A 10,434-nucleotide genomic window follows, 5' to 3' on the forward strand; every position below is an offset into this window, starting at 1 on the left:
CGAAATGAGTAAATTCTGATTTTGTTCTCTATAAAATGTGTTTCTTTGATTTTTATCATTTTAAAATTTAAAATTAATATTTTTAATTTTTAATGACCATAATAAATAATATTTATTTTAAGGTTGTATATACTTTTTTTTAAGATGGAAAGCACTTGTACTTTTAAAAATAATATAAAGTTATCACATAATTACATATTATACTTTTTTTAAGCTTTCTTCACCATGAGGCTTTGGGCAGCCATACCTTTGAACAATTTCCTGTGCCGCATATGATATTTGCAATTTCTTTTTTATTTTATTAAAAAATAAAACTCTTTATATAATTACAACTCTATTTACAAGGCGTAAAAAGTGAAACGTGAAATTAACGATTAATTTGAATTGGAAGATAATGTTTATGACATACCAAGAAAAAAGAAATGGTATTGATATTTGAAGCTGACACGCTTTGAAATTGACATTTCACAATGCAATTGCAGCACAGCACCATGTCGGCCAGCTGAACTGAGTTTGCCAAAATTGGCAGAGACAAATTTACTCAATTCACCTTTCATCTTCACAAAACTTTCCTATAGATTTTTTTTAATCTAAAATATTTTTTATAACGAGATGTTCTTAAAAATATAATATCTGGACATATTTATAAAAGTTATTAAATTATCAACTATTTTTTAAAAATGATATATTTATGTTAATCACCACAAAATAAATTATCTATTTTATTTTATTATCGGAAATTTTCATTCCCACTTGTGAAATTTAGATACTTTTTGTTCCTGTGTTAGGATACACACTCCAATTATCTTTGTTGTAGCGGGTCGGGTCCGGGGTCTAGGTCTTCTCGTCCTTCTCCGAGTAATCCGAAATGAGGGGGGTGCCTGCAAAGACACTCCAACGCTCAAGTAAGTGCTCACGTATTAAATGCGGTAGTTGAAAAGTTAGTTACGTACCTCATTGGGGTCCTATTTATAGTAATTCTTATTGGGCCATAATTAAGGACTGGGCCCCGGGAAATTAGGGGGCTAATCCGGTGCATTACATAAATTAACCTCTCCATAATTATCCTGGCGTAAATCCGTGACTTGACCGAGCACACCGACACGTTCCGTTCAGATTGTGAGTGGTCGGTGGGTTCGGGTATTCGACCTGGTCGTCCATGATCTCGGGTATTCGGCCTAGTCGGCCACGAACTCGGGTATTCGGCCTAGTCAGTCACCATATAATATACTTTTCTTAACTAGGGTAGTAAACTATTTTTATTTTATTTAATTTTCAATTCTCAAGCTTCCAGCATTAATAAATCAAATTCGGAAATACATAAAAACGAAAAAAAAATAAAAATAAAAATGGTGACGGTGGCTGAGTTGGGAACTTAGTATCCTAAAATGCCCTTAAAACGGAGCTGTGGGCTGTACTTTCTGCTCTGGGTATGCCTTCGAATGGGCTTTAAGCCTCAATTGTGTATATGGATTGCATCCATCATAGGCTCCTATATATACACTTCCTTTTTTTTTTTTTTTTTTTATAAGTTCATCTTCTATTTAAAAAAAAAATTGTAAAATATCTTTAATTTTTGGTTTTTAATTTTACATCCCTAATATTTTTTTTTCTTTTCCACATTTCCTTTTCTCATCTTTTCAGTTTTAACATGCACATATTTACCTTTCTTTCATTCTCCACGTATTTTAGTAAGTAATTTTAATTTTTCAATTTTACATTACTCTTTCTCCTCCTTTCTTAGTTCTCACACTATTATCATCTCACTCTTCCTCTTTTAGTTTTCATATGCACCTATGACGTATAACTAGTTTTCGGCAACATTATAGATGCGTGTAACTTTCTCGATAATGTCAAAGGTACCGAACCAAATGTGTGTTTTTTCTTCAAGCACTTTCCTCATTTACACGTCTAAAAAGTACAATATCAAATAATTTTAATATTCCTGAAAATATTTTTCAGAACAGTAAAATTAGTGTTCACGAAAGTATTTTTCATAATTGTGTTTTTAACATATTTTCATAAAGTACTTTCTAGAAAGAACTTTTGAGAATTATATAAAATAACACACTTTTGAAAAATACTTTCTAAAACATTAATTTTACTATTTTGGAAAGTATTTTTCTAGAACACTAAAATTAGTATTCAAAAAAGTACATTTATGAAATGTGTTATTCTATATAATTTTATAAAGTTCTTTTCGAAATAGTAGATTTTGTGTTCTAGAAAGTACTTTTTAAAAGTATGTAAGAAATACAAATTTGAAAAATACTTTTTCGAAACACTAACTTTACTATTTTGAAAAATATTCAGGAATAATGAAATTACTATTCTAAAATGTTTTTTTTTTCATAACACTAAATTTAATGTTAAGATTTTTTGAAGTGTGAAAGTGAAGGAATTGTTGGAAGAAAAAACGCACATCTAACTTGTCTACAACGTTGTTAATTATGCACCAGTTATAAGGTTCGGGTGCATATGAAAAGTGAAAGAGGTGAGAGAGTGATGGGGTTATTTTTTATGGTATTTGTTTGAGGGGATATTTTATAAGAGTTATTTTTATCAGAGGAGCATAATATAATTTTATTCACGAGTCTCTATTTATAGAGAAAATTTGTTATACAAAATCAAATATTGATATTATCCTATTCTAAAATAAGGAAATAAATCTTAAAATAGTCAGAACATATTAAATCTAAATATTTGAAATATAAATAAAATATTCTTATAAAAAACTAACTTAATCTCCTAAAGATATTTAGGCATATTCTTCCTTTAGATAATCCCAAATTACTTTTGTCGATTTGAGAGTCATAATCCTGGTGAAAACATTTTGTGAAACACAGGCAAAGAGACAATTTTTTGCCTTTGCCTTCATGATTTTCTTTTCTTTGTGAATTTTCATTTGGGCTATGGTAGAATTGTCTGGCAACGCAAAAACATCATAATCTTCTTCTACGACTTCCCAGAGATAAAAACCTTCTAGGTATGCCTCCATTCTCACCGCCGTAGAAGAAGATTATGATGTTTTCGCGTTGCCAGACAATCCTACCATAAAATATTCCTTCAAACAAAAACCATAAAATAACCCCAACAGTGGTATCAGAGTCGCAGGTTGGATTCGGTGACAACTAATAACTCCCATAAAAAAACTCATAACATATAATGTGCTATATAAAGACAGATTTCGCTGCATAAAAGGTTAGGTCCCTTGTTTGAGGGGAGGATTGTTGGGATACAAACAAGTCCCACATCGATAAAATAACACAACAAATAACAACTTATATAATACAAACATACTTCAATGATCAAGAGACCTTTTTGGTGATAACCAAGAGCAAAACCGTGAGGGCTAAGGCCCAAAACGGACAATATCTCATTATTGTGGAGTATGTTTGTGTAATAACCTTATAAAAATAACTCATAAAATATCCCCTCAAACAAATACCATAAAATAACTCCAACAGAGAGAAAGAAAGTAATGTGAAAATTGAGAGAACTAAAACTATCTACTAAAATAAGTGAGGAATGAGAGGAAGATAAAAGAATGCATGTGAAAAATGAAGGAGGTGTGTGGAAAAGAATAAGAAAGTGATAAAGAAAATTAAAGAATTAAAAAAATTAAAGATATTTTAGGAATATTTTTTAAAAAAATAAAGGATATATATATATATATATATATATATATATATATATATATATATATATATATATATATATGAGTTAATTAATCACCTATACACCGCTAGTGTAAAATTTTTTTACACTGACAACCAATTATATATTTTAATTATGTCATGTCACTGTTAACACATTTACTTTTAAAAGTGACATGACACAATTAAAAGATATAATTGATTACCAGTATAAAAAAACTTTACACTAATAATGTATAGATGATTAACTATATATATATCATGAGCCTAATCATATATTACAAATCCCGTTGACTTCAAGGTTCATTTTTTTCTTCTAAAGCACTCACCTCCTTTTTCACACACTCCTCCTTGTTTACCCACCTTAAACTTTCACCATTAGATAGATTCTACTGATATATGTAAGACCTATATAAAAGTAATAAACATGCTTATATTATTTTATATTTATTAATTCATCCAATGACTACTTTTATCAAATACTTCAAATTCAAGGACTAATTTTATCCAAAACTTTTAAATTTAATTAGTTAATAATCATGTTGTCAGCATTTGGATACTGCATAAATCATGCTTATGAAAGAAAAAAAAAAAGCTAATGATCCTGTTGTGTAATAGGATGAACTTTATAATAAAAAAGGTTGAGATAGACATACAAAAGTTTAGACTAAGATATTACAGTTGTAATAGCTTTTATAGGTAAGAAAAATCAACTAAATGTTTTATCCACTATGAACTATAAATTCATTTATTATGTCTCACGTCAAAAATCAAAATAAGCGAGCTATAAGTTTCATTAAAGAAGATTTTTATTGTACTTTCAAGGGTGTGTATTAAAGAACTTATATATAACTAATTTGTATTTTTCTCATGTTAGAAGTGCTTTCATATATAAACATTTAGAAAATTTTACTTAAAAAAAAACCGTTGATATGTTTATAAGTTATTTTCATATTATTACATTAAGTTCTCTAAAATAACTTTTTTTTTTAAATAAAGAAAATATTATTGAGATATAATCACAACACAAATCGTGCCTGAAATGTGTTAAAAGATTACAAAGCTGTTATATAACCATAGAGCACCAGTAGAAGAAAAATAGCAACTTATAAAAGTAACTTGTATTAAACCAGTTTTACTTTTTTCGATTATAAAAGTAATTTGCATTTAACTATTTATCATAACAAACACTTATTCAATAAGCACTTGATTAAATTGTTTTCCCAAACTCACCCTAAGCTGGGTGCATCGAGGAACTTTGCAGAATTGCAAAACAAGAAAGAAAGAAGGAAAATGACTAGAAAATAAAAGCATTGTTCATGAGTTCAATAAGCAACTCAAATAAAGGAGGTCTTGTCACAAATGTAATCGGCCATTAACTTTAATTAGTAACTAGTAAGTACTGATTATAGAAAAATGTAACAAATATATTATTTAACAAATTTTTATTATCGCCCTATTTTTCATTTGTTTTATTTTCTAAAAAATTACATAATGTGGAGAATTGAAAAATATTTTTTTTAAAAAAAGGCAAAACAAAATGGTACATAAAATAATACCTTCTTATGGTTACATTTTCTTTAATATACATATTTGGATATAGACATGAGTCATTATTTAAAGTGGAGGCCTTAAACATGATGGGATGTCTACAGAGAAATTCATTAGAATTCGGGTCCCGAAGCCCGATACATTCATTTGGGCTATTGGATGTGGGTCTCAAATTCTGGGCTTTTCTTTCCTAACGGTAGATGGCCCAATGAAAAGATAGATTTAGAGAGGGCTAATGATATATACACTTCCTTATTTTTATAAGTACACTTCTTTTATTATTTTTTTTTAAATCTTGAAATATCTATCATTTTTTTTATTTTTAAAATTTTTAATTTTACATCTCTAACTTTTAATTTTTTTTTTTTTCTTTTCACGTACTTCCTTTCTTCTTTTTTCCAGTTTTTACATGTATCATCTTGTCTTCCTCTAATTCATCACTTATTTCGGTTGGTAGTTTTAATTCTCTCAATTTTTATATTACTCTCTTATTTTCTCACCTATTTCACTTTTTCACATGCACCCAAATCATAAATCTGGTAAGCGACAACATTGTAGGTACGTGTAGCTTCTTCGAGAGTTTCTATTAAATTAGACACACTTTTTTTCTTCCAACACTTCCTATCCTTTCACCTCTTTGAAAACCTTAACATTAAATTTAGTAGTATGAAAAAGACATTTTCACTATTCTAAAGTACTATGCGGATAGTGAAATCAGTGAGAACTGAAAGAAGAAGGGAAAAAGAATAATGTAAACTAAAAGAATTAAAATTACCTACCAAAATAGGTGGGGTGAAAAAAAATAAAGAGGGTACATGTGAAAATAATAGAAAAAAGTATGTAAAAAAAGTGTTAAATTAAATGTTAAGAGTGTAAAATTAAAAAAATTAAAGATAATAAAAATTAAGAATAATTTAAAATTTAATTTTTTTAAAATGGGGGTGTACTTATTAAAAAAATAAGGAGGTGTATATATAATGATCCTTTAGAGAGATGCGCAAGCCTCAAGTCATGTTCGTTTTCTGATTTTGCTCCCATATAAAATCCATAAAATTAATTTCGATTAGTTATGAGTGTACTTTTTTAAATTTAACATTCAATACACCATGGTATATAAATAAGTTTAAAATTTATTTAAATAAATAACTTATATATTATAAACTTTAATAACTTTTAAAAATACAATCGTTTGTATATACACACTTTTTTTTTGTGTAATTAAACATTTATCTTATTTTTTGATTTATGTGCCTTAAATTTTTATATCAAATTAAATTAATATTTTACTTTTAGTTAATTAAAATGATAATCCTTGTCATTTATGTGTACTAATTCATCCTCATCTTAACAATGATTTTTATAAGATCGAGTTAAACCTAAATTAAATTTACTTTATTAAGATATAAAGTCTAACAAATGTTGTTTAATTTATCACATAACCTGCTATTAAGTTATAATTAGACTTTACAAATATTTAGTCCTCAATGTGAGGAAAGTGTGTTAGAAATTTGAATCAACTAGTGATATAATCAAAATAAAGTATATAAGTGTAGAATAATCAATTACCTTATAAATAAGTTTTGTAAGCTTGAGTTATACCCTAACTCCCAATTTCACATTTTTAGAGTTTATTCTATTAATTATTATTGTATTTATTGTGCTACTATCTATCAGACTGCTTTTTGATGTTCTATTTAACAAACTTTGCACTCCAAATATTCGATCCTCAATGTGAAGAGGTATGTTAATGTTGGATCGAACATTTATCACTAGGCTAAAAGTTATAATTATTAATCAGAGTGCAACTATTTCTACTTAATCGTAACAATCCAAATACTATGTGTTGAGTGTGACTTAACTCACTTAGGCCTCTGTCATAAGATAATTGGTGCCACCCGACAAACAATTTTCCCCTTAGCAATTGCTTCCATTGGAAATCGATCATGTGACCTTGTCTCTGATACCAATTGTTAAATCAAGCGCTTACCACTAGACAAAAAATTATAACTGTTAGTTTGGACATAACACTTTCTACTTAATCATAACATCCTAAGCGCCACACATGTCGATTGTGACTTGACTCACTTGGATCTCCACTACGGGACAATTATTATTACTTGACAAATAGTTAAAGATTTCACATCAACTATTGACATGATTAAAATAAAGTATATAAATAACAATTATTATAAGTCAGTTTTATAAGATTGAGTTAATTTTATAACCATATTTCTTAATATGTACTATAATATTCGATAGATATAAATATATTTTTAGTTCTTATAAAATGAGTGAATTCTATTTTAATCCTTATAAAAAAATTTCTTTGTTTTTTTATCAATTTTAAATTTATAAACATTATTTTTAGCCCTTGTAAAACAAATAATTTTTGATTTTGATTTATGTAAAATGTTTTTTTTTATTTTCATCCCTCTAAAGTTTAAAGTCATTGTTTTTATTTTTTATTTTTTATTTTTATTTCTGATAGCTATTTTAAGGTGCATATATATATATAATGTTTGTTTTAAAGATTTATAAAATCTTTTTTAGAAGTATCACATGTAGAAAAAGTATTCCGAATAACTAAGAATACCACTTGGATGATCACATAATAATAGAAATTAAAGTAATAGTTTAGAATTTTGAAGGGAATAAAAAAATTTACTAGATCAAAATCAAAACATATTTATTTTACATAAATTAAAAATATATTTAACTTTATTTGATAATATATATATATATATATATATATATATTATTTTTATCTTAGACGTTCATAGAAAATTATATATATATATATATATATATATATATATATATTAATATATTTTGGTTTGATTTATATTATATTTGATTACCAAATTTCAAAATTTCGAGAATAAATATTTCTACCAACATCATATAAAAAAAATTATATTTATTTAATAGTCACGGATCATGGAAGAAGATTAAACTAATGTCTCAACCGCTTCAATCAAATATTAAAAACATATTAACCACATAGACAGGAGAAGGAGCTAGATTCACCCCGACCCACCCTAACCCTAGTTAGTGTGTAAAGAACATCACAGTTTTAGTCATTTTTCAAACAATGGAATCTATACATATCATGTCGGTGGATATATAGTAAAATTGATATTGGTTACATACTTTTAAAGAGAATTATGGAGCACTCATTTCATCAATCCATATATATAATATATGAACCAAAAGAAGGACCATGTGACTGGATAAGGTATAGATCCTATAGAAATGACACAGGCAGAGGAACACCCCCCAGAAATTCGACATATGTTGTGCTTAAATAGAAATAAAACAAACTACTTACATTACATTATATATGTATTGCATCTCTAACACGAGTATTATTGATGGCGAATCCAAGGGTGCCTTATTTCTTTTCTTATTTCAAATTAAAGAATAAAAAAAAGTAGGCCTATGAGATTAATATAGGGTCATGTATTTAAATTCAAATGCGTCAACCTAGTTGGCCATGATGGATGATTAGATTCGGGTTAGTGATGAAATACTAAATCGTCTTTTTTTTTTTCTTTTTTCATTCAAATATATATATATACTAATAAAGGATACTCTTTTCGGTAATTATCTTAGTTTTTATTTTTTTTACTATTATATCATTTTATTTTAAAAAATTAAAAAAAATATTTTTAATTAAATTTAAGAATTTGAAATTAGTAGATTAATTATAATACCAATTAGATCAATATATTTTTATTATTTTATTTTATTTTATTTTTAATAGAGAACGAAGTGTTTTAACTTTACCAGTATATTATAAAGGAGATATAGAGATATGTATCTTTTTCTGGTCTTCACATTTTTAATGGACCATTATACCCCTCAGATATAAAAAAAAAACTTATATTCTTTTTAAATAACTTTATGTAACTTTCTAATATTATATATTCTTATAATTTATTGTTTCACCATTTTGTGCGCCAAAAAAAAGTGGTACAACTTATCTAACCCCTATAAACTTCTTTAATTAAAATAAATATCCTCAAAACATAAATTGATCTCTATAAAATCTTTAATTGATCTCTATAACATCTTTAATGTTAATAAAAGACGGTTGAGTTATAATTTTGTTTTTTAATTTTTACTTTTAATAGTTATAATAAATTTTCTCAACACTTTATCAAATACTATATTGCTTATTTTAATTTTTGATAAAAACACTTGATCTTTTAAAAAAATAGATAAAAAACTAAAATTAATTAAAAGGGAAAATTAAAATATTAAGTACCTAATTTTTTTTAATAATATCAAACCAAATAAACTGGATAATTGTCAGGCCAAGAAACTGTTGATCTAATCGTTGAACCATCAAGTCACTTTTTTGAAACCTAATTTGACTTGTTGAAGTAAAAGTATTATACATAATCTCCAAATTCATTCATGCTAATAAAGAGACTAGATGAGTTCCACACTAGTGACACTACCACCCCTGCATCTCACTCTCACCTCATCACAAATACAATAGCTATCTATTGGAAAGAGATTTTTGTTTTTTACACATGCAATTATTGAATTTTGTAAAAACTTATCTCTTTGTCATGTCATATGGCGCTAGCTCTCTCTCTTGATTAAAGTTTAAGTGCGAATATACATCTGGCAATGTTCTTGTCATGTCTCAGTGCTGCATATTAGAAAAGAAGATTTGGGCACATTGTAAAGCAGTGTGAAGTGTTCTTAGTTCCGTGATATTCTACCGAACTAAGTGTATAGGATATAGCTATCACCCAACTCATGAGAATATGCCCCAACTCATAGAGTGGGATTGGGGCACTTGAAAATTTATTTATTTTTTGTTAAATATAAATCCCATGTATAATAGGAGACAATTATGTTTACTAGTATTATCTACAACAAAGTTTGAAATTCGGAATGTTTTAATTAGTGTAACCAATAAAAAAATTAGATTATTTAAAAATTCTCATCTATTTTAAATCATTAAAAATATCCTCCATCATTTATTAATGTAACATAATCAATAACAGTAAACATGAAAATGTGGGTGAAGCCGTGAAGGTTGTCTCTCTTATATATTCTACATTTCTCTTATTTCCAATACATGAGATCTAGACTTTTTCAATAAATATCATTTAATAAGGAAAATTTTCTTTTCCTTTTCTCTTCTTGCTGGATTTCTTGGCTGAAATTAGAACCTTTCAAGACACGTACATGCATACATTTCGAAAAAAGT

Source organism: Cajanus cajan, chromosome 5 (genome assembly GCF_000230855.2).
Source record: "Cajanus cajan strain Asha chromosome 5, NIPB_CcT2T_4, whole genome shotgun sequence".
NCBI lineage: Eukaryota > Viridiplantae > Streptophyta > Magnoliopsida > Fabales > Fabaceae > Cajanus > Cajanus cajan.